Below are 26348 nucleotides of genomic sequence, written 5' to 3' on the forward strand. Positions count from 1 at the left end.
GAGGTGGCAGGAGCCAGAGCAGCCTCATGAAGTGGAGGAGCAGGAGCAGGTGCAGGAGCAGGAGCAGGAGCAGGAGCAGGAGGAGCAGCAAGGACAGGAGGAGCAATCCGCACAATGTGGGTGTCGTCATCGAGCTGCCCCAGGGATGCCATGGTTATGGCTTGGAAGATGAGGAGTTCGCAGCGCACACGCTGGCTCTGCTCCAGATTGTACAGCTTGGCTGCAATGAGCGCTGCGAACCCCTCAACTTCACTGGGTGGCTCTCGGATGGCTGCAGTAGCTTGGCGAAGCAGGCCCTGGGTCTCCTCCTCCATTTGTCGCATACTCCTGAGCCGTTTATTGGGATTGCGGAATGGAGGGATCCGGGAGATGGTATCCCGCCGGCGTGCCTCCTGGGTCCCACTGGGGCCTGCCACCTCCTGGCTCCCAGTGGGCTCTGCCACCTCCTGCCTTGCAGTTGGCCCTGGCTCCTCCTGGCTCCCTGTGGGCCCTGTCTCTTCCTGGCTCCCTGTGGGCCCTGGCTCTTCCTGGCTCCCTGTGGGCCCTGGCTCTTCCTGGCTTGGGTCTGCCTGTGTATCAAAAAAAGGAACATATGTTATTTGTGTTTGTCATTAATCACACACATTTTTACAATCATGAGTGATGCAAATTGAATGTCAATATATATTACACACAGGGTCGCCATCCCTAATTATCTGGCCCCTTAAACACCTTCAGACATGGTCCCCCTGGAATTATGTGGGTTGTTGCATGCCTAATTTAGCAAATAAGTGGCCTTTTCCCCAAAAATTATTTTATTCAACTTAGTGTCAACTAGATAGTACTCAAAAAGGGTGTCTTCCATCTGGGACCCCTTGCAGGTGTATTGCGTTACTCCCCCCTACTGGCCTATCTGAAAATGCCACCCACTCCTTCATAAACATTATTAATTTGCCCATTTTGACCCCATCATGTTTTCCCACTACTGACTATTGATCCTATCCCTAAACGTACGAGATTCACATAGAATTTAGAACAATAGTAACATACATTTACCATTATTACTATACTTGTCATATACTAACTAAATTCATACAAAAAACACATACCATTCTCCATGGCTCACAATTGGGGTCCTCCAGGAACTCTTCCTCTTCCTCCGAGCTTGCCTGCTCTTGTCTGCAGGGAACACTGGAGGATTGGCTGCTGGGAAGCTGGGAGCTACCTCTTGGGGGAAGGGTAGACATGGATGCCCTGGTCTCAATGTGGTCGTCCAGGAACTGCAGCTGACTATAGTACCACAGGGTTGGTTTGTATATGGAGTCAGCTGCAGCCCCAGACCTCATTGAGGCCAGGACTTGGACCCGTTGGGCCCTGTAGGTGCCCCTGATGGAATTTATTTTGGTTTTCACAGTGGCTGTTGTGGCGTTGGGGACCCTTGTTTTCAGAAAAACAAGCATGCTCTGTCTAGCTTTCTCCCTGGCATCTTTGTTTTTATTTATTGTGCTTTTGGTTTGCCACAGAACAGGATGTTCCTTCCATTTTTGTATGAATTCTGTCAGGAAATCAGCATCCTTGAAGGGATCCATTCTTTCTGCACATGAAACAGAAGCCAAAACATAATGTAATTAAAGGCACTAGCTTACTTCCCCTAACTAGCCCACAAACTCATTCCCTATTCACTATAATAAAGTCGGAATAAAAAACTTACGTCTCGTCGTTAGGAAAGATCGTGATTTACGCCTTCTTCCACAGACTATGCACGCCGTTTACAAACACGTCCCATCCCTTTTACACTACGCACGCGTGACGCTCCGCACGACACCCCGCCCCTGACGTTCGGTATCGTCCTTTCCACGCCCCTTCTCTGTCGTTTGGTGAGTGAGAAAAGATGGACAACATGGAGGTGTATTCTAGCTCAAGCCAGGAGGCAGGCCAGGCCCAACCACGCCGCAGATTCCGGTGCAGAGCCTCCAATATGAGTTTTCAGGAAATGGTGGAGATGGTCACCATATTGAGGAGGGAGGACTATGATGCCAAGCATGGCCCCTACATGCATCCCAATAAAGTCAAAGCCCAAATTATGGAGAAGGTCATCCGTAGGCTCCAGCGGAAGTTTGGGAAAACCAGGAGCAGAGAGCACCTGCGCAAAAGGTGGTCGGATTTAAAAAAAAGGGAACCCCACCAACTTTACAAAATTAATAGGGTGATTCGAAGAAGAAGTACGTTTTTTCCATGTGTATTAATTATTTTGGTGTGTTCTTTGTGCCATTTTTTTTTTTTTGCAGGCTGACCATAAAATGAATATTATGAATGTGGACGCATGATGCAGTCGTCGTAGTCGTCGTTCATTCGCTGACTTTCAATAATCCAATACCATATTAATGAGAAATGGCATCATGCCTAGTTTGCATGTGCAAAGGGGAGTTGAAGCACTGTATCTGAACTAAATTCGTAAATTTATGAATTGTGGGCGAATGAACGACGACTCCTATGACCAATTAGTCGACACAAATATGAAAGTTGTGACATTTTTGGGGCTTAAAAAAAAGGTGTATTCAATTCTGGAATTGATGGAAATGTGTTTCAGCTTATTTTAGAAGAAACGTAAATACCTTGAGATTCCCAAAAAGGAGCGTTTACTACTCCTTTTTTTATTGAACATGTGTACTCAGTAGCACAATTGTTTGTCACAATCACAACCTATGTTGGGTCACACACAGGGGTGAGCAGATCCAGGGGAGACTTGGTTAGCTTACATATCTAAAAATAAAATTTTGGTCAACAGATTTGACATTACTTTGTGAATGGATTAAATACTGGTCTATTTTCTTGATAATGGTTTAAAAATCAACAATATTGACCTTTTGTTTATAATTTAGTAATTTTTTGGTGTCATTTCAGGCCGCTCGTAATGTTTGAACCTCATGTTTTCCCTTTCTTCAATCTTGTAGGGCACAATGAAGCAGAAAGGCAGGAGGCACAAGCCAATCAAGCCACACCCCCGAGGGATGTAGAGGAAGAGGAACCTGCCTCAACATCCGGTAAAGTAACATCTACCACATTTTCTGTGAATATAGATATAGGCATACAATCTTTTAACACATGTTTTGGTTCCACATTTCAGGAGGAAATCGGGCTGGTCAGGGACTGGACACGTATAGTGCCCAGCTCCTCATCGGCGAGGTTCTCACCTGCAGGGCCCAAGTCGAGGACATACGTCTGGCCTGCCGTGAAATACGCCACAAAGCAAAGACGCTGGAACGGCAGCTTAAAAATGTTATTAATGTTTTGGGGAGGGTTTAATTGTTTGTGTATTTTATTTTTTCCTTGAATTTGAAAAACAAAAACAAAAAAATAAAAAATAATTTTGTACTAATCAAAAAAAAGACAAAAAAAAAATAAAAAAAATATATTTTGTACTAATCAAAAAAGACAAAAAAAAAAATATAAAAAGATTTTGTACTAATCAAAAAAAAAATTAATATTTTTTGTACTAATCAAAAAAAAGACAAAAAAAATATAAAAAAATTATATTTTGTACTAATCAAAAAAAAGACAAAAAAAAAATAAAAAAATTATATTTTGTACTAATCAAAAAAGACAAAAAAAAAAATATAAAAAGATTTTGTACTAATCAAAAAAATAATTAATATTTTTTGTACTAATCAAAAAAAAGACAAAAAAAATATAAAAAAATTATATTTTGTACTAATCAAAAAAAAAAAAAAATATTAAAAAATGATTATATTTTGTACTAATCAAAAAGAAAAAAGTAAAAAATAAATAACATTTTGGACTCCAAACAATTTGTGTGTAGTTATTGGTATCAATGCAGACTCATTCAATTACTCAGGCATATTTGTAGAGTTATTAAGATTTAACACTCATGGGAATTTATGACATCCCAAACACATGGCTGGATGAGAACCTAGGAAAAAGAAACATTACCCCCCAAAACTTACAAATAAATAAAATCGAAAAAATAAACACTGTTTCATCAAACAAAAAGTAAATTTTATTCTTTAGTCAAGATCAGGCATTTCAATGGCCCCCCTCCCCATAAAATAGTCCACATATGATTGACGCACTGCACGTGCGGTTTGGGGGGCCAAGCCTCTATGGCTAGCCTGATGTCCCGGCTCCGGAGCCACAACATCAGCCTCATCAGGCAATACCGTCAGATAAGTTTGTGAATTTCGTTTTAAAAAATTGTGTAAAATGCAACAACATAGGTTGATGTAATTCCACTTGTATTCCGCCAGGTTTATTGCTGTTAAAAACAATCGGAATCGGCTGGCCATGATTCCAAAGGCATTCTCTACCACACGTCTTGCTCTGGCCAGCCGATAATTAAAAACCCTCCTCTCATGGGTGAGGGTGCGTACGGGAAATGGCCTCATGAGGTGGGGACCCAAACCAAAAGCCTCATCTGCAACAAACACGAAGGGCAGACCCTCTTCGTTCTCCTCCGCAGGTGGCAATCCTAGGTCCTCCAACCGAAGCCGTTGGGCGAACTCCGTCTCCGCAAAGACACCGCCGTCCGACATCCGGCCATTTTTCCCAACATCCACGTACAAGAACTCGTAATTGGCAGAGACCACCGCCATCAAAACAACGCTGTGGAACCCCTTGTAATTGAAGAAATGGGATCCACTATGGGGTGGGGGCACAATGCGGATGTGCTTGCCATCAATGGCTCCTCCGCAGTTTGGAAAGTTCCAACGCTGGGAGAAGTCCGCTGCCACAGTCTGCCATTCCTGTGGCGTGGTGGGGAACTGGATAGAAAGAAAATAAAAAATACATTAAAACAAAGATTTTGAACAGAATATAGCTAAAATTACAAGGGATCCCACCAACAATTCCACAAAAAAGGTTAGTATTAAAAAATAACATGTGAACACTAAGCATATTAATCACCCCCTCTGATGTTCAAAAAATATATTTAGGGGGAGTGGGGCTCAAGATGAGTTTCTCACATGAGAAACAACCCCACAAAAAAAAATATAAATAAGAAAAATAATTATTAGTATGTAGTTCAAAAATCTAGGGGGGGGGGGGTTTGGACAATGGAGGCCACAAATAAACGGGGATATAGGGACACACAAAATGCAGCACTACAATGGAGGCTACAAATAAACGGGGATATAGGGACACACAAAATGCAGCACTACAATGGAGGCCACAAATAAACGGGGATATAGGGACTATGCTAGGTGGGTTTGGCCACAACATAGAATGATGGACAGGTTGGCTAAATTAAATAAACATGTAGGGCTTTACAAATTGTGTAGAACAGCATACATAGAGACAAAGTGAGCATTCTGAGCATATTAGAAAAGTTATTTTTTTACTTTTTTTGGGACATAGTTTGACCATTGAAAGAACAACACTTACCTTAACATAGTCCTCCTGAAGAACCTGAATGATGGCCGAACAGGTCTCCGGGATTATGAGGCCCAGAGCCTGGGGGGAGATGCCCGTCGAGAACTTCAAGTCCTGCAGACTTCTCCCTGTTGCAAGGTAGCGCAACGTAGCAACTAGCCTCTGCTCAGCAGTGATGGCTTCCCGCATAACGGTGTCCTGCCTGGTGATATATGGCGACACCAAAGCCAAAAGCTGCTGAAATACGGGGTCAGACATCCTAAGAAAATTCCTGAAATCATCAGGGTTATTTTCTCGGATCTCCCGCAGCAGAGGCATATGAGAGAACTGGTCCCTGCGTAGCAACCAGTTCTTGGTCCACAACCTCCTCCTCACCCTGTTCATGGACCGTCGCTGGGATGCAGCACACATCCTAACAACAAGCACAGCACGATCTCGGCGACGAGTTCGTACCCGCAACATGGCTAGAAAACGGTCGTCAAATCAGATCAGACTAAAAATTACGCCCTGAAGTAAAGAATGGCCTTTGAAGAACGACCTGCTAAACAGCACCGTGCACACAAAACGTAATGCCAAAACAAATACGTCCTTAGTACAAGCACTGTATCACAGATCCGACAACAAATAGACAAACTGTACGACAGAAAACGAAATTTAAAGCACAGTCACTGAAAATCACGAATCGTATCTCACCAAACTTTTACTAACACGCAGCAACACGATATCAGCAAAAGAGGCCGTCTTCCGCATGGAAACGACCCTTTATAGTGACGTCGTGCGTGATTGACGGAACTGCGCTGTGCTAGAGCGTTGTGAAAAAGCGATGGTGTGTATGCTACGTCGTTGTTCAAATTGAAGTTTGAAAAATGACGTTTTTTTAAAGCACATAAAGCGTCGCATTTTTCCATCGCAGAAAGCGATGGTGTGTACGCAGCATAACTCTCTAATAATGTATTTCTACCACTGTATATACACTATTTATTTTGTTGTATTATTTCATGGAGTGAATTTTTTTTTTTCCTGGGTTTGCTAGCTAGTGGCAAATCTCCTACAATTTTCTGGCTGTCACAGAACACTGGGCTTTGAAGCTGCATATAACCAAAAGAAAAAGGAGAGTCATACTCTGAATTTCTTTTTTTGATCTACCTGGTGTAAGGCAGACCACCTGAGCTCCTCCCTCTGATGTATTTCACTTAAAAAAAACTGTCTGTATAGTAGAAGCTTATCAAGTGAAAGAATAGTTTGCACAGCTTTTAATTACCTAATCAAGAAATCAAGTATTAGAATCTGTCTGACTAATACTATCTAATGTTCTCAAAAAAGATAATTATTAGCCCCAATTTCAATCAGCAAATAAAGCACACATACATGGGATCCATGGGCTTCTGCAGGAGGGGGCAAGGGGGGTCAAGTGCCTCCCCCTGGAATGAGCAAGGTGTCCACACACTAGGGGGGAAAGTGCAGGAAAGTAACTTCAAAGATGATAAGAGAATGTTAATTTCACTGGAGCTCATCCTTACTTATTGTCGGGCTGACACCTGGATCTCCTTCCCCGCTGTCACAGGCTGCCCTATCGCTGTTATCTTCTGTTATCATCGAACTGCTTGTGGAATGTGTCTCCAATTGCAGGACTGCAGACATGTCAGCATAGACTGTGTATCTCCTTACACTGTCATCCCGGTTGGACATCAGGCTGAACCTTCTGTTATCATGTGAAGAGATTTAACATTTTACTTCCCTGCATGCTTTTGCTTGGCTACTCTAAGGCCTCGTACAGACGAGAGGATATCCGCAGGAAACGGTCCGACGAACCGTTTCCAGCGGATAAATCCTCTGGCGGATTTTGATCTGATGGCTGTACACACCATCAGATCAAAATCCCCGCGGAATACATCCGCGGTGACGTGGCCGCGCCGTCGCCGCGATGATGACGCGGTGACGTGAGCGACCCTGGAAGGTAAATACTTCCACGCATGCGTCAAATCAATACGACGCATGCGAGGGATGGGATCGGACGGACTTATCCAGTGAGTCTGTACAGACGACCGGATAAGTCCGGCGGACTGGATTCCAGTGGATAGATTTCTTAGCATGCTAAGAAATTTTTATCCGCTGGGAATCCGTCAACTGGATTTTTATCCGCTGGGAAATGTCCGCTCGGACGTACACACGACTGGATCTATCTGCTGGAACTGATCCGCGGATCAATCCCATCGGATAGATCCGGTCGTGTGTACGGGGCCTTAGGCTCCTTTCAGACGGACGGCAGTTTCGCCGCAATTAAAAGCATGTACATTTTCAGTGAAATTCAAGGCTCTGGGCACTGCGATTAGCTGCATTTGTACATTGCGATTACGTGCGGTTATATGTGGCCGTGTTTAGCTGCGGTAGACATTTCCATAACAACCCTTTTTATTTTTTTTTATTATGATGTGCTTCCTGTTCTTTTTTTTTCTTACGCTGCTATCCACAGTTGACACAAAAGACTGCGATTACCTGCGGTTAAGTGCATATAGCTGCCCTAAATCGCACCTGGACGCATTAAATTCTATTTTTTCTATTCGCACCAAACAGCATGCAACGAAATCGCAACTAAACGTTGTGTGTGAATGGGGCCATAGGAAAGCATTGTGTGCTTTTAGCTGCGGTAGAAAACTAGAAAATCCGCAGCTAAAAGCACCATTCTGTCAGTGTGAAAGGCCCCTTAGGGCTCCTTCACATGTGTTGCTCCTCTGAAAAGATCCAACATGTTGCCTCCTCACCACCTGATTTAACAAAATAATTTCAATACGATGGCCACATTGAACTACATTATTCTTTTTCACAACACCACCCACTAAAAGCAACATGCTGTTTAATCAGTTCTATCAGTGCTGCCAATCAGTGCCACCTATTAATGCCCCCTATCAGTGACCATCAGTGCCGCCTATCAGTCACCATCAGTAAAGGAGAAAAACGACTAATTTGCTAAATTTTATAATAGAAGCTAAGCAAAACTTTTTTTTTTAATTGTCAGTCTTTTTTGTTAGTTTAGCAAAAAATAAAAACCCCAGTGGTGATTAAATAGCACCAAAAGAATTTGGGTACAGTGTTACATGACGGCGCAATTGTCATTCAAAGTGTGAAAGTGCTGAAAGCTGAAAATTTGCCTGGGCAGGACAAGGGTGAAAGTGCCTGTGTGTGAATAGGGCCATAGGAAAGCATTGTGTGCTTCTAGCTGCGGTAGAAAACTAGAAAATCCGCACATAACTCAATTGAATCTTTGGAAAATGTTGGAAATCTAAAACCAAGCAATGTTTTTTCAGATTATTAAAGGAGATAACGGAGGAAGTCATCAATTTGTGACTTGTACAGAATCCTGTAAGACATTGGCAGCGCTGGTCTCTTGTACAATAGTGACAACATGTGGTGAACTTTTTGGAATATGTCAAGAATCTCGAAAAACTTGCACGGTCTTTGGTGGTCTACAGCAGGTATATGCAATTTGTGGACCTCCAGCTGTTGCAAAACTACAAGTCCCATCATGCCACTGGGTGTCATGCTTGTGACGGTCAGTCTTGCTATGCCTCATGGGACTTGTAGTTCTGCAACAGCTGGAGGTCTGCTAATTGGATATCCCTGGTCTACAGGAATATGCTGTCAGTCTACGCTTTTTGGCTCATATTGGCAGCCTTTGAGTGTTTTTTGGAACAATAAAAGTCAATTTTTTTTAATGTATACATTTGAGTAGCCTCTGCAGTTCCTCACATTCTCATGGAATATGTTGGCACTCTCTGACAATGATGGCATACCTAAGCTCTTTAAGATGGCCTCTTTGAACATATTAGTGGTAAAAATTTGATTGGTATACTGCATATAATCTTTTTATCAGTGAAAAATGTTATCATAAAAGCTCCATGCAGATATGGTTAAGTCAACCTCATATTCATTTAGCCACAACTACTTCTGCAATGCCACACCCATCATTTAGGTGTCACCCTTTCCCTTATGAGAAATATATTTGTTGATATGGGCTGAATGACCTCTTTTATATATATATATATATATATATATATATATATATATATATATATATATATATATATATATATATATATATATATATATATCCACATCTGACAAAAAGCATACCCATATTGAAAATGATTCAATGTATTTGTATTATTTTGAATGTATTTAACTTACACGTTTTTTTGCCTTTCTTCTTCCTTCCCCTTTTATTTATGTATGTGTGATATTTTGCATATTTGAAAATGTTATAAAAAGATAATTAAGAAAAGAAATAGGCAGAGGTACAGTAAGCAAAACTAGGACAAGCTTTTGATCAAATGCCATTTTTTGCCAGAAAAGTCTTTGAATACATCCTCCTACATGTAAAAGCCCAGCAAGTTCAGCAAGGCAAAAACAGGAATTGCCCAAATATCTGTTGTCCTTTTGGAGAAGGTCTTCTGCATACATTTCCCAGAGTACATTGCCTGAAGTCTCTATACCTTTACTGTGTTCTTTATTTGGGAAGCTGCTGAGAAAGCAAAAGAAATCCAACAATTCTTATTACTTAAGATTCTTTACCGAGATACAAGGCACTGATCTCTGTATGAACCTTATATTGTAATGTACATCAGTCAGACAGTTAATGATTTTTCAGTATCAAAGTATTCTGCTACCTTACAGTAATGGACGTACAGGATAGTGTAAACGATTTTTTTCAATAAGCCGTCAGTTGGGACATAAATCCTTTGGCCCTAGGGCTCTACTTGTGGTAGAAAACCGCTGAGAACTTATGAAAGGAAATAGCTGGAGTTGCTGAAAGTGCCGAGTAATCTAGACAAGTTTTGAAATTTCTCTGCTCATCTGTTAAAGCCAATTCTTGAGCTATGATATAGGAAATGCTGAAATAGCAGCAATTTCCATGTTATCTCATGAATTCAGGGAATTTATGTAACTCTGTACTTTTGTAAAAGAAGGAACAATACCTTAAGTTGCTGAAGAGGTTATAACATACTGTATATAGAAACATCAGTTCATGACTTTAAATATGATCTTTGTCCTTGAAAAAACTTTGTTGGCTTTTATTAGAGCAGATGTTGATTCCTTTTTTATTGAGGAGGTTTTTTATCTTGCCTGGTGGCCCCCAGCTGGTTTCTGCTAGTGGAAACGGTGAAGGGACATTGAATCTATATTTTTGTGTTGTTTCTCCTGGTATCTACAGTAAAACTAGAGATTTAGAGCGGCTTATGACAGCAAGCAGTGGGTAAAGTGTTATATAAAGCAGAGCAGTGGTTTGTTTTCCTCACTTAATACAATGTTCCTCAAAATTGTTCTTCAGACTGACCAACACATGCATGTTTGATGGTCACTTAATATATGCACAGGTAGAGTAATTAGTGGCTCTCCACTGTGGCCCTAAGGGGCTGCCAGGGCCTCAGACAATACATCAACAATTATCTTCATGGTTTTTCAGGGGAATACTATTGGAATTTTTTTTTTCTGCAGATTTTGTTGGCTATTTACAGGGCAATGAGAAGTTGCTGGGCTTCAATAGTGGATGTTGCCACTGAAGTCCTGTACACACGGCCCAGAATCTCATCAGAAAAAAACGTTGTTTTTCCTGACGAGATTCTTAGTGAGATTCTCTTGCCGCCCGAGTGTACACACCGCCGTTCTTTTGAATGGCACGAACACGCTGACGTCATCGACTACGACAAGCATGCGCTCGTCACATTAGATGCCGCCGCGGCCATCTTGCTACACCCTACCTATGCCTTGGAAGCTACCGCGCAGGAGTCAAAGGTTTTTCGAGCATGCGCGGGTTTCCACGGCGACAAGTAAGTATATACACTCTCGGGTTTCTCGGCAGGAAAACACTGCCAAGAATCACAACGAGAAAATAGAGAACAGGTTTTCTATTTTTCTCATCTAGATTCTGGACAGTTTTCTTGACGAGAAACCTCAAAGCCTCGTACACACGCACGGTTTACTCAGCAAGAAAGCTCTGCCATCAGTTTTCTTGCTGGTTCTTGCCGAGAAAACCGTGCGTGTGTACGAGGCTTAAGGGGAAAAGATTGATGCCTACCTGCTGTTGGCCTTTGGAGCTTCAATATGAGGCTTTGGTTAAACACCAGGGGCTTTATATTTCTTCCACAATTGGTCTGCGAATAAGTCCTGATTCACTGGATCTGGTGAACTTCCTGATCACTTTTCTGTAATTTCATCATGGAATCAAGGAGTTTAGTTGCGTGTACACAGTTGAGTGTAAAAGAACAAGGACTGATCATATATTTGTACTTTTTGCTTGACTTTGTTCAAAACATAGAGTCAAGGCAGGAGCCAAGACATTTTTGGGACTTAAAAACACCACATTCTTCAGGGGTGTAGTGCCAGGAGACTGCCCGGTCTGCCCAGAGACTGCATATAACTGGCTTCATTTTGGACAATCTTTATTGGAAGTAATGTTACCCACAAGGTGGATGGACAGTGTTTATTTTATGGATTTTCACATTTATAGTTGTGATTCCACAAACATGATGTACTACCCCTAAATATAATTGTGAATAAAGTGCAATCAACTTAATACATAATAACATACAAACAAATACAAAAATAAAATAATTGTTATACTGCAACCATAAAAGTCCAAGGAGCTTCCTTAGCCTAAAAGGTGAACCATGACAGTGCACTCTCAAATTCTTACTTAGAAGACTCCTCTGTGTGAATGCCAGACACCAAAACAAGCACTAAAGACTTTTATCAAATATAAAACCTCAAGATCATAAGAGGTCATATCTCACATAAGGGTAAGCTTTCCATCAAAGGAACAGGACACCATAAATCGATCATCAAATGAAGATATGAAGATGCCTTCTCAAACCATCAGCATACCATAATAACATGTAAAACAAAAGCACTCTACATAGTGCAGGTAAACAGTTTCACATATATTGATAAAATCAAATGCTAACAATACACAATTGTAGGTAAACAAGCTTGCAAACAAGTACATTTATTCTCTCACTGTCTCGTTATCCCACACAGAATGCAGTGATGTTAAGGCACCATACTCCACATGTTTTGTCAAAGGTGACTTCATCAGGATGCTTGCATCACATTGCTGAACCCTCAGTTATGGTAAATTTGTCAAAGTTAATAAAGTTTGGTTTTTAACCACTTGACCACCAGGCACGTAAACCCACTTAATAACCAGACCAATTTTCAGCTTTCGGTGCTCTCACAATTTAAATGACAATTACTTAGCCATACAACATTGTACCCAAATGAAATTTTCGCCCTTTTTTTCACACAAAAAGAGCTTTCTTTTGGTGGTATTTAATCACCGTTGGGTTTTTTATTTTTTGCGCTATAAGAGAAAAAAGACTGAAAATTCTGTAAAAAAAATAAATTTTTCTTTGTTTCTGTTATAAAATTTAGCAGATTTAGTATTTTTTCTTCATTCATTTGCATAAATGTGAAAGATGAAGTTACGCCGAGTAAATAGATACCCAACATGTCACCCTTCAAAATTGCACACGCTCGCGGAATGGCGCCAAACTTCGCTACTTAAAAATCCCCATAGGCGACGTTGCAGGGTATTGTGGGGTATTGCAGAGTATTGTGGGGTATTGCAAAGTAGTGTGGGGTATTGCAGAGTAGTGTGGGCTATTGCAGAGTAGTGTGGGGTATTGCAGAGTATTGCACAGTCTTAGTATGAGGCAGGGATGGCTGAGCAGGGATGGATGGCTGGATCTGTGACTGCATTTGTCACAGATCCAGCCCACAACACTCGTGCTGCATCCGCTCTCTCCCCCCCTCTCCTCTCACACTGTACCATTCGGTACAGAGATTGGAGGGGGGAACCAGCGTCATCACATGACACCGGTTTGTTTACAAGTGATCGCTCCATCATTGGACGGAACGTTCACGTGGTAAACCGCCGCTATCAGCGGCGATTTACCATGATCCGTGATGCGCCAGGTCCGGAGGACCCGGCGGTCACGGACATTCCCATGTGCACGCCCCAGAGGGCGTGCAGGAGCGCGATTCTGGGAGGACATCCATGTACGTCCTCCCAGAGTTAAGCAACCGCCTTGTAGACGTACATCGTCTATAGGGCGGTGAGTAACTGGTTAATAACATTTGGTGTTAACCACTTCAGCCCCAAAAGATTTTACCCCCTTCCTGACCAGAGCACTTTTTACAATTTGGCACTGTGTCGCTTTAACTGACAATTGAGCGGTCATACAATGCTGTATCCAAACAAATTTTGCGTCCTTTTTTTCCCACTATAAACAAAAAAATAGTGACAATTTTGAAAAATATATCTTTTTTTACCTTTTTCTATATTATATATACCCAAATTAAAAAATAAAAACAAATTTCTTCATCAGTTTAGGCTGAGATATATTCTTCTACATATTTTTGGTAAAAAAAACGCAATAAGCGTATATTGATTGTTTTGTGCAAAGGTAATAGCAACTACAAACTTTGAGAAAGATTTACAGAATTTTTATGTAATTTTTTTTTTTTTTACTAGTAATGGCGATGATCTGCGATTTTTAGCGGTATGGCGACATTGCGGTGGACATATTGGACACTTATGACACATTTTTGGTACCATTGACATTTATTCAGCGATCAGTGCTATAAAAATACACTGCCAGTGTAAATGTCACTGGCAGGGAAGGGGTTAACACTAGGGGGTGATCAAGGGGTTAAATGTGTGTTCCCTAGATGAGTTCTAACTGTATGGGGATGTGACTTACTAGAGGAAGAGAGGAAGAGACATATCTTTGTTCCTACTTAGTAGAAACAAACAACATGTCTCCTCTACCCTGACTGCACAGGGATTTGTGTGATTACTGGCGTTCGTGCATGCGATCGTACGTGGCCCGGTAGCGATTGTTCCCACCAGCCACGTGCATCTGGTCCCCCGCCTGCAGCAGGCGTGCATGCATGCTTCCGACAGCCCGAGCGCCTTCTGGCAGTCTTTAAAGGGTAAACTGTATATGTACCGGATTTTGCCCAGGAGAGAAATTGTGCTGCAGTAAGACCCCTTTCACACCGGGGCGGGAAGTGCGGTGGCGGTATAGCGCCGCTATTTTTAGCGACGCTATACTGTCGGAATTGCGGCTGTATTCGGCTGCTAGCAGTGCGGTTTTAACCCTCGCTAGCAGCCGAAAAAGGGTTAATACCGCCGGTGCATTGCCGGCGGTATAGCTGCGGTGTCCCATTGATTTTAATGGGAAGGTGCAGTGGAGGAGCGGTAAACACAACGCCCCTCTCACCGCTCCAAAGATGCTGCTGGCAGAACTTTTGGAGCGGTCCTGCCAGCACATCGCGTCAGTGTGAATACCCACGGGCTTTCACACTGAGACTGCAGGACAGGAGTTTTTTAGGCGGTATTTAGGCGCTATTTTTAGCGCTAAACCACCTGAAAAACTCCTCAGAGTGAAAGGGGTCTAAATCTGCGTGAGTCGGTCGGGAACCGGTTAATAAATTAATTTAGCCTTCATAGGATGGAACTGTGTCTTTGTTTATTGAATACTAAATTGGTACTTTAGTTAATGTTTGTGTTTATGTGCAATTGTTTTGTAGTTTGTTTTTTAATTAGTATGCAAAGTCAAAATAGACATTTCCATGTGGTAAACTACAACAAACTTTATAATATGTACATATTTTTAGTGGTCTTGAACACACAGGTAAACACACAGATCCACGTCCTGTCAGGGAGAGGAGAAGAGGAGACCGATGGTGTGTCCCTTGTACATAGGGACAACTATTGGTCACCTCTTCCAGTCAGTCCCCGCCCCACAGTAACAATCACTCCCTAGGGAATACATTAACCCCTTGATCGCCCCCTAGTGTTAACCCCTTCCCTGCTAGTCACATTTATACAATAATCAATGCATTTTTATAGCAGGGATCGCTGTATAAATGTGAATGGTCCCAAAAATATGTCTAAAGTGTCCAATGTGTCCCAGTCACGATAAAAATCATTGATCGCTGCCATTACTAGTAAAAAAATAAATAATAAAAATGCTATAAATCTATACCCTATTTTGTAGACCCTATAACTTTTGCGCAAACCAATCAATATAGTGTACACTTTTTGCGATTTTTTTAAACCAAAAATATGTAGAAGAATTCGTATCGGCCTAAACTGAGGAAAAATTTGTAGTTGAAATGTTGTTACCAATTACAGTCCTTATTATTGTATTTGTTATAAAAAATAAAATAAAAAGCAAGTTTAGTTTATTTACTGAATAAGCTATACTTTTATTTCAAGCATAATACTTTTATATACACTGCATTTCACCTTCCCAGTGTAACTTTTGGTTTGAAAAACTACTCCACACTGACCAATCACAGCTGATCACCGCGTGAACCAGGAAGTGACAGTAAATGGCTTTCCTTAGTTCACACTGACAGGGAGAGCCGATTGGTGTCTCTCCCTGTCAGAGGGGGGCGGGGGGTCTATGCTGATAATCAGCACATTGATTATAAGTGCAGCCCCCATCAGATGTACCCATCCAGCTGCCAATAAGTGTCCATCACCTACCAGCCTGTGCCCCATAATAAACGCCTGCCAGTGCCCATAAAAGTGGCAATCAGTGCCCCATTAGTAATGCCTATCAGTACCCTTCAGATGCCACTCAGTAATGCCTGTCAGTAGTTCCTCATCAGTGCTGCCTATCCAGTGCCACCTATCTGTGCCCATCAGTGCCCACCAGTGCTGCCTATCAGTACCCATATGTTTTTTATTCAAAATTGTCTGTCTTTTTTTTTTTACACTATAGCGCAAAAAAAGAAAAAACGCAGAGGTGATCAAATACCACCAAAAGAAAGCTCCATTTGTGGGAAGAAAATAAAACAAATTTAGTTTGGGTACAGAGTTGCATGACTGCACAATTGTCAGTCAAAGTGCAACTACGCTGAAAGCGGAAAATTGTCCTGGACAGGGGCGGAAGTGCCTGGTATTGAAGCAGTTAAATATTGAAATATGGTTTTTACTTATCACTGAACATTTTTTTTCCCCCACCACAAATAGAATCGTAATGTTGATGGCTTTGACATTGTTTTCCCACCAAGCTGAGAAATGACAGATGCATATAAATGAACATAAACATCTCCTTTATCTATTACACCCAGTTAAATTGTTTGGCTCATTATATTATTAAGCTATTCAACATAATGGTCTTGTAAGTGCATGAGCTCCTTTGTGAGTTTCTCTGTCTGGAGTCCCCTGGGCTATTCCCAGGAAGAACATTAGACAACATACTAACCACACGCAGATAGTCAGTGTGTAAAATGTCATGATTTAACATATTTGAGAGAAGGTGGTGACATCTCATCAAAGCTCATAGGAAGATTGCTATCTTAGCACGAGAAATACACTGAATGGCACACTGCACCTCTGGAGCTGCCGATCAAGACTTTCCCTAAATTCACACTTTACAATGTCCCTCTGAGGCCTTAAACACATCACAATGACAGGCACGTCACGCATTTCAAGACTTCTAACTCCCAATGTACAAATTTAGACATTGTTTGTATTCAGAAAAAAAAAAGAAATGCACAAGATAATCCTGTTTAAGTATGTTTATTTTTAACACAATAGTTTGCTTATATAACTCTTAAAAAAGATCTATAGTCACAGCATGCACATTAAATTTTATAACATCAGCATTGTAATAATACAAACTATAGTTATTTTTTTGCAATTCAATATAAGCTTTAAAACTTGCAAAACTTGAAAAATCTCCTGCGAGTTCTACGTGTAGCACTACCCCAAAGGAGCTGCTGGTTTGTTTTGGGTGGCATGTTACCTCTGTATCTCCGCCGTCTAGGGTATTGGATGAGAGATGCAGTAAAGTCAATGTCCACAGGTGTCTTTTCTGTGCTTTTATTAACCAGCCGGGTAAAAATGATAAACAGTGGAATGGGTAAAGGGATAGCAAATAGAAAAAAGCAAATTCAGGTGTAACTGAATTCAGGTGTAACTGGGTATTGCTTCCTACGACAACTTTACTTTGCCACTCTAGCCAGGGTAGGTATAGTGCATCTGGACAGGCCTCTCTCACCAGCCTGGCAGCCAGAGTGTCACTCGGATGGATAGGATTAAGGCTCCGTACACACGACCGAGTTTCTCGGCAGAATTCCGCCAGAAACTTGATCGGAGCTGGATTCTACCGAGAAACTCGGTCGTGTGTACACTTTTCAGCGAGGAAGCCGACAAGGAACTCGTCGGGCCAAATAGAGAACATGTTCTCTATTTCCTCGTTGTTCAATGAGGAAAGTCGGCCCGCCGAGATCCTCGGCGGCTTCAACACTGAACTCGACGAGGAACTCGATGTGTTTGGCACGTCGAGTTCCCCGGACGTGTGTACGGGGCCTATGTCTCTGCCACAGACCCTCCTGAAGATTGGAGACAATTTCGGTCCAAAATCCCTCTTAACTGGATTCAGCACCCGGTTCTCCTTCACATAGCTTCAGCAACTGATAGGCGACCTGCGTCCAGCCTCTCAGAATAAAAATTGTCCTCTGACGAATGGACAGACCCAGGGCCGCTGATAGGGCAGTACAACCAGCCCTTCTGTACCGGGCCCGGCTCAGCAGGGGGGCCCGGGGAACTTCATTCTCCAGCTATGTGTGAAAGCACTTTGCCTAGGAGAAAGCATTTGACAATGCTCCTAGGCTTGCTGTAACATACATATATTTTACCCGGGCCCCATCAGCGCAGCAGAGGGGCCCAGGTGGTGATTAGCAGAGAGGGACTATTTTCTTTATTTCGGGCTCCGGCGTCTAAAGCTGGAACCGCACTTTTTTAAAGTTCCTGCTGGCCGCGGCTGATGACAGCCGATGTCTGGCGGAGTGATTCTCCTTTCCTCCCACCGCAACTGAGGAGGGCAAAGGACGGGGCTGTAGCCGGGCAGCGTGAGATTATTGAAGAGAGAAGTGGCCGAGAGCGCAGGCAGCACAAGGATCCGATGCACGGGGAGGCTCACAATGTCTGCTTTCTGAAAGGTACAGAGACACATCCAATTCATACATACAGAGAGACATGCATCACCTTTTGTACTGTGTGATCATCATTGTGATAATAATGATGATCACAAAAGCACAGTGAGATGCTGTTAGGTCTTGTTTACTTTTGTATTTGGGTGGGGGTGGCAGTAAAAATGTGCAGCTCAGCCACAGTTTTACCATTTTCCAATCACTCCCTCTTATGCTTCCAAGGCACTACTGCCATAGAGTGGCAGTAGTGATGGGATGTTGTGTAAAACACCCTGCAGGCATACTACAGAAGCAGTGCCTTTGCAGCCTAAGGGGGATTGGTTGGGGGATGGTAAAACTGTGTCTTAGCTGCACATTTTTACTGCCCCCCCCCCCACACACAAGTAAACAAGACCTAACAGTTAGCACCTCACTGTACACTACCAATCGTAAGTTGAGGCATTACCCAATCCACAGTCACATATATACATGGATCCTGTATACATGTGGCTCTGGAGCAGGGAATTTCTTGGCCACTTATGATTGGCGGCGGGATGGCGGTGGGTGGGGGGGCCCTGTCAGGTAGGCTGTACGGGGCCCCATGATTTCTAACAGCGGCCCTGGATAGACCTCTCCTGAAACACCAGCCTCATGCTCGCTTTAAATGAGAGCCTCTTAATACAAACAATAAAGTAATAGTAGTACCATCATCCTGAAAAGTTAGTTAGGATAGAACTAGGGCTAAAAGGGACCCCAGCCTCATGCTCGGTATCCCCCAGACAGGTTCCTCATCAGGCGGCTTCCTCCCATTGGACGGACAGCCCAGGACCATCTGGCAAATTAGGGATCCAGTCGACTCACTGGATCCACCAAACAGATAAATGTGCTCCGGACCAACGTGGTCCCGGAGCCAGGAACACACACGCACACACCCCGGCCAGGAGAGCGACACACGGGGGTGGTGGGATGACCGCCCATATCAAGGGCGGGAAAACATCGACCCAAACCAATGGCATCTGCCCAGTAAATACCCCTCCCCAGCATGCTCAGCGAGGCGGCCCAACCTCCTGATAGGCTGCTGAGGAGAGATACTCAACCGCACTTGACCCCACTGCTGCCACCTGCCGTCCGGGGGTGACGGGAGTCCCCAGACAAAGGGATAGCAAGCAGTACAGCCAAGCTAGAGCAGAGACCCCAAATTTAACCAAATAACAGGTTCAGAGCCAACTACCTCTCTGAACTTCTCCTAAATTTAGAATAGCACCGGCTCTGAAAATAGCCAGGCGCTACATACCTGTCTGCTGGCTGTCTCTTTTCACAACTTCCTGGATTCCCTGCATGCTTTGCAGCTTCTCCTCTGCTGTTTACTTTCAATGTCTATGGACTATATATCCCATGGTACATTGCTGCCTGCAACTAGTGATCTCTATACTTACACTGACTCCTGAAACTCCTCCCCTCTCTGTGAAATGTGTGACACAGCAGTGCCTGTATTTCATCAGATTAGGCGACCCGTCAGAATTGGTAACAGAAGTGACGTTTTGTCGCTGCCATTTTGCTACACCCCACACCTCCATAGTAAGTATACACTGAGAAGGGGGAAAGCGGACATCTTGTTACACCCTCCCAAATTTTGCATTTTACACATAATTTTTAAAGTAAAGTGAGTTTATATAATGAAATACAGGACTTAGAACGCTGTCTTACTGGTTAGATGTTCAATTTTAAAAGCAGCAGCAAGCCTGCTCATCTCACAGGTTTGCTACTCTGACAGAAATTCGCTGCTTATAAAATTTAACATCTGACCAGTAAGATGGAGTTCTAAGTACTGTATTTCACTATATAAACTCACTATACTGTTAAAAAGTGTAAAATGCAAAACTCCAGTGGGTGTAACTATGTCCGCTTTCCCCCTTCACAGTGTATCTTTACTATGGTGGAGTGTAGGGTGTAGCAAGATGGCGGCGACGGAACGTCACTTCCGTTGCCAATTCTGACGGGTCGCCTAATCTGACGAAACACCTGCTCACAGAGCATAGTGAATATGAGTCTCATGCCACGTACACACGACCGTTTTTCGGGTTGTAAAAAATGACGTTTTTTTTTCATGTCATTAAAAACGATCGTGTGTGGGCTCCAGAGCATTTTTCACGATGTAAAAAATTACCATTAAAAATTTAGAACATGCTCTAATTTTTCACATTGTTTTTAACGTTGTCGTTTTTAACCAGTTCCCGACCTCCGCATGTAAATGTACGTCCACAATATGGCACGTACAGGCACATGGGCGTACATGTACGTCCTTGCCTTCTAGCGGGTGGGGGGTCCGATCGGGACCCCCCCGCTACATGCGGCGGTCGGGTTCGCTCGGGGAGCGATCCGGGACGACGGCGCGGCTATTTGTTTATAGCCGCTCCGTCGCGATCGCTCCCCGGAGCTGAAGAACGGGGAGAGCCGTGTGTAAACACGGCTTCCCCGTGCTTCACTGTGGCGGCTGCATCGATCGAGTGATCCGTTTATTAGGGAGACTCGATCGATGACGTCAGTCCTACAGACACACCCCCCTACAGTTGTAAACACACACTAGATGCACCCTAACTCCTACAGCGCCCCCTGTGGTTAACTCCCAAACTGCAACTGTCATTTTCACAATAAAGAATGCAATTTAAATGCATTTTTTGCTGTGAAAATGACAATGGTCCCAAAAATGTGTCAAAATTGTCCGAAGTGTCCGCCATAATGTCGCAGTCACGAAAAAAAACGCTGATCGCCGCCATTAGTAATAAAAAAAAAATAATTAATAAAAATGCAATAAAACTATCCCCTATTTTGTAAACGCTATAAATTTTGCGCAAACCAATCGATAAACGCTTATTGCGATTTTTTTTACTAAAAATAGGTTGAGGAATACGTATCGGCCTAAACTGAGGGAAAAAAATGTTTTTATATATGTTTTTGGGGGATATTTATTATAACAAAAAGTAAAAAATATTGCATTTTTTTCAAAATTGTCGCTTTATTTTTGTTTATAGCGCAAAAAATAAAAACCGCAGAGGTGATCAAATACCACAAAAAGAAAGCTCTATTTGTGGGGGAAAAAAGGACGCCAATTTTGTTTGGGGGCCACGTCGCATGACCGCGCAATTGTCTGTTAAAGCGATGCAGTCCCGAACTGTAAAAACACCTTGGGTCTTTAGGCAGCATTTTGGTCCGGGGCTTAAGTGGTTAACGTTGTAAAAAATGGTCGTGTGTAGGCTTTAACAACGTGAAAAAAACGTGCATGCTCAGAAGCAAGTTATGAGACGGGAGCGCTCGTTCTGGTAAAACTAGTGTTCGTAATGGAGTAAGCACATTCATCACGCTGTAACAGACTGAAAAGCGCAAATCGTCTTTTACTAACACAAAATCAGCAAAAGCAGCCCCAAGGGTGGCACCATCCGAATGGAACTTCCCCTTTATAGTGCCGTCGTACGTGTTGGCACTATTTTCACGATCGTGTGTAGGCAAGGTCGGTTTAACGATCGGGTTGAAAAAAACGTTGTTTTTTCTAGAGCATTAAAAACTTCATTTTTTACAACCCAAAAAACGATCGTGTTTACGCGGCATCAGATTTCAAGGAAGTGAATGTGTGGGGATCTTCACAAAGTAAGTTTACAATCTTCAAGAGCATTCAGATTAATAGGAGTTGGGTAAACATAACTGAATTTCAATGTTGACATTAAAGGGGTTGTAAAGGTTTTTTATTTTCTAAATAGGTTCCTTTAAGCTAGTGCATTGTTGGTTCACTTACCTTTTCCTTCGATTTCCCTTCTAAACGTTTTTTTTCTTTGTCTGAATTTCTCACTTCCTGTTCCTCCTCAGTAAGCTTGCCCCCATTATCCGAGCCGTTCTGGCTGGGGGTTAGTCAGCGTGCTTGCCCCCTCCCTTGGGACTACATCCCTGTGGGGAGACGCTGCACAGCAAGCTTACTGAGGAGGAACAGGAAGTGAGAAATTCAGATAAAGAAAACAAAAATTAGAAGGGAAATGGAAGGAAAAGATAAGTGAACCAACAATGCACTAGCTTAAAGGAACCTATTTAGAAAATAAAAAAACAAACCTTTACAACCCTTTTAATATGATGATTTTAGATTTTGATAATAGATACACTCTAAAGGGGCTTTAAAACAAGCAAACTTTGCATTTAAAGACAAACTTTTTTGGACAAAGTTGGTAATAATTAAAGTTTTTTTTAACTTTTATTTTTGCGATCTTTGCCTCTTTGGGGGGACACTTCCTGTCCTGGTGAAAAAACAGAAAGTGAGTGGAAATCCCCGAAGAAGGCACCGGAGAGCGGGAGAAGAACCGGGGAGCGCGGAGATCCGAAGAAGTGATCAGAGAAGAAGACCCCCGGAGCTGACTAATAAATGTTTTTTAAATAACCTGTGTAGTGTGTTTATTTTTTTGACACTTTTCCTCCAGGTGAATGGGTAGGGGTACTGTGTACCCCATACTCATTCACCTAGGTCGGGGGGCCGGGATCTGGGGGCCCCCTTATACGATTTTGCCGTCCAAAATTGTGCTACAAGTCGTATAAGTGTGAAAGGGGACATTTGTCCTGTTTGGAAGATTTCCTTTCATTTCCTGGTTTGAGTTCCCATCACTTTCTGACACCAATACAGTGATCAGTGCTAAAAAAAAAAAATGCACTGATCAATATATAAATGACACTGGCAGGGAATGGGTTAACACTAGGGGTGATCAACAGGTTAACAGTGTTTCCCCAGTGTGTGTTCTAACTGTGTGGGTGATGGGCTCACTGGAACAACACAGAGATCGCTGTGGTTAAACTGTGAGTACTGTAAGTGGTCGGTGATCGGAAGTGGTTAAACTGGAGTACTGGAGGAAACTCACACAAGCACAGATTGATTTTGATATTTTTTAGGGGGATCCTGCCCTGTTCTCTATTTGGTGTGGGCTGGGCTCTTTTACTTGAGAGAAGATATAAAATAGGAGGGAGGCAGGGACGGACTGACAACTCACGGGGCCCCCGGGCAATAAAAGATTATGGGGCCCCCGGGCTTACAGATGGCCACCACGCCAGGAGGCATTACAGAGGCGGGGCAGCTAAAATCTCAGGATTTTCACATCAAAAGCATGTCGGTTTTGGACATATCAGGGACAGATGTAAAAAAAACACAGATTTTTACATACTGTCCCTGGTTTTAATGAGCCTGGCAACCCTGATGGGGCCCCCTAGTAGCATGGGGCCCTCGGGCAGTGCCCGAGTGCCTCAATGGTCAGTCCGCCCCTGGAGGGAGGGGTTTTAGATGGCATTGATGGGAAGAGGAAGGCTTGGAGTTCCTCAATATGTAGTAGTAAGGTGCCCCAAGTGTTTTCCCTTTCGGGCCCTGTCTTGCTTGTGTGTGTGAATGCAACAAGGCCAGGGGTGGACTGACAACTCATGGGGCCCCCGGGCAATAGAAGATAATGGGGCCCCTGGGCTTACAGATGGCCACCATGCCAGGATGCAGTGGAGAGGCAGGGCAGCTAAAATCTCAGGATTTTCACATCAAAAGCATGTCGGTTTCGGACATATCAAAGACATATGTAAAAAAAAAACACAGATTTCTACATACTGTTCCTGGTATTATTGAGCCTGGCAACCCTGATGGGGCCCCCTAGTGGCATGAGGCCCTCGGGCAGTGCCGAGAGTTCCAATGGTCAGTCCGCCCCTGTACAAGGCAGAGTCTGGCAACCAAGCCCCAGTTGGGCTTTAATAGTTTCAACGTCCAAGTTACATTATCTGTCAATCATAAACAACAATATATGAAGCACCATCATTAGGCAATCATGCAGCTTATCCCATTGCCTCTCACTGCAACACGTTATGAAGAATGTTTCATGTGTTCATTTTTAATGATACATATAGAGGAGCCATATGGCACTGATATACGTCTCCTCTCCTCTCTCATTTCTGCTTTATGTGTTAATCTACAGATCTTCAGTGTAAAAAAAGATATTATTATCCTATCGTCTCACGCAAAATATGTGAGACATCAAGTACCAAGAGTTTTTTTTGTTTATCAATATTTATACCACAGATTGACATATTTTGAAGTAAACAAAATATATTCTTGTAGGTTGTAATATATTTGACTATTTTATACAGAACTAGCAAAGTAAGTGAATGTTATAGTGGTTGTAAACTTGTATATATACCAAGTGAAATGACTAGCCAAAGGTGATCCACAGAGATGATGCAAAATCCATCTGCATAAGTTGTACCTGTCTATCTGCACCACTCTCTTCTCTACAGCCTTCTAAAGCAAACATTTTACACAGCTTTTCTGAACTCAGGCAGGGGGGCAGTGATCTGACCTCACGCACTGCACAGCATAGAGCAGGGAGCTGAGTGTAATCTGAGACCTGAGTGGAGGTAAAGGTCACACCTCCCTCTACGAGGTCTACACAGTCTCATAAGGAAACATCCTTAGCTGAGGTTGCAATCACCTGCTGTGTGCTGGAGGGAGGAAAGTGACTCATGCAGATAGCAAAGGAAGGAGACAGCAGCCATAAATTACACTAGATGGTTTGGATTGAGCAAGTACACACTTCACTTTTCATTTCAGAGATTTTTAACCCCTTTAAATAGCCTGTCAGTGCACTTTAAACAGTCATCTTATCCCCCACCCCCCAAGGCCTCCATATCACTATTAAATATAACTATCCTCCATTATACGGCTTTCCTGATGCCTAACCATTCTAATGCCGCGTACACACAATCGGTCCATCTGATGAGAACGGCCTGATGGACCGTTTTCATCGGTTAACCAATGAAGCTGACTGATGGTCAGTCGTGCCTACACACCATCGGTTAAAAAATCGATCGAGTCAGAACGTGGTGACGTAAAACACAACGACGTGCTGAAAAAAACAAAGTTTAATGCTTCCAAGCATGCGTCGACTTGTTCTCATCGGTTTGACCGATCGCGTGTACACGGCCTTACAGTGTCTTTTCTCCACTGTGCTCCAGTCTCCATATTACAAACAGCATGACAGATAAGTCTGTGCCCATAAAGCGTGCTTGGCCTACTTATCATATACCTGCAGTTTACATGACAGGCACCATTCCTATCTGTGGATGTCCAGTGCACAGTTCAGAGTTCAGAATATGAGGATTGGTGTACAGAGGAGACAAGGCTACAGATGGCCTATTATGGACTGTCTGGCCTTGTGTAAGCCAGCCCGTTCAGGTAAAAGAGTTATGTTTAATGGTCTGGTGGTAGGATGAGAACTTAAACTACTTGCACTTTAACCACTTGAGCACCGGAAAAAAAGTATATAATTTTTTTTTCACACAAATAAAGCTTTCTTTTGGTGGTGTTTGACTGGGGTTTTAATTTTTTGCAATATACAGTGCCTTGCAAAAGCACTGCATTCACCCCCCTTGGCATTTTTCGTGTTTTGTTGCCTCACAACCTGGAATTAACATGGATGGTTTGAGGATTTGCATCATTTAATTTACAGAACATGCCCACAACTTTGAAGATGTTTTTTTTTATTGTGAAGCAAACAACAAATAGGACAAAATAACTATGCATAACTATTCACCCCCCCTAAAGTCAATTTGTAGAGCCACCTTTTGCAGCTATGACAGCTCCAAGTTGCTTTGGATAAGTCTCTCTGAGCTTGCCACATCTTACCACTGGGATTTTTGCCCATTCCTCCTTGCAAAACTGCTCCAGCTCCTTCAAGTTGGATGGTTTGCGCTTGTGAATAGCAATCTTTATGTCTGACCTCAGATTTTCTATTGGATTGAGGTCTGGGCTTTGACTAGGCCATTCCAACACATTTACATGTTTCCCCTTAAACCACTCAAGTGTTGCTTTAGCAGTGTGTTTGGGGTCGTTGTCCTGCTGGAAGGTGAACCTCTGTCCTAGGCTCAAATCACACACAGAGTGCTACAGGTTTTGCTCAAGATTATCCCTGTATTTAGCACCATCCATTTTTCCCTCA

Source organism: Rana temporaria, chromosome 4 (genome assembly GCF_905171775.1).
Source record: "Rana temporaria chromosome 4, aRanTem1.1, whole genome shotgun sequence".
Classification (NCBI taxonomy): domain Eukaryota; kingdom Metazoa; phylum Chordata; class Amphibia; order Anura; family Ranidae; genus Rana; species Rana temporaria.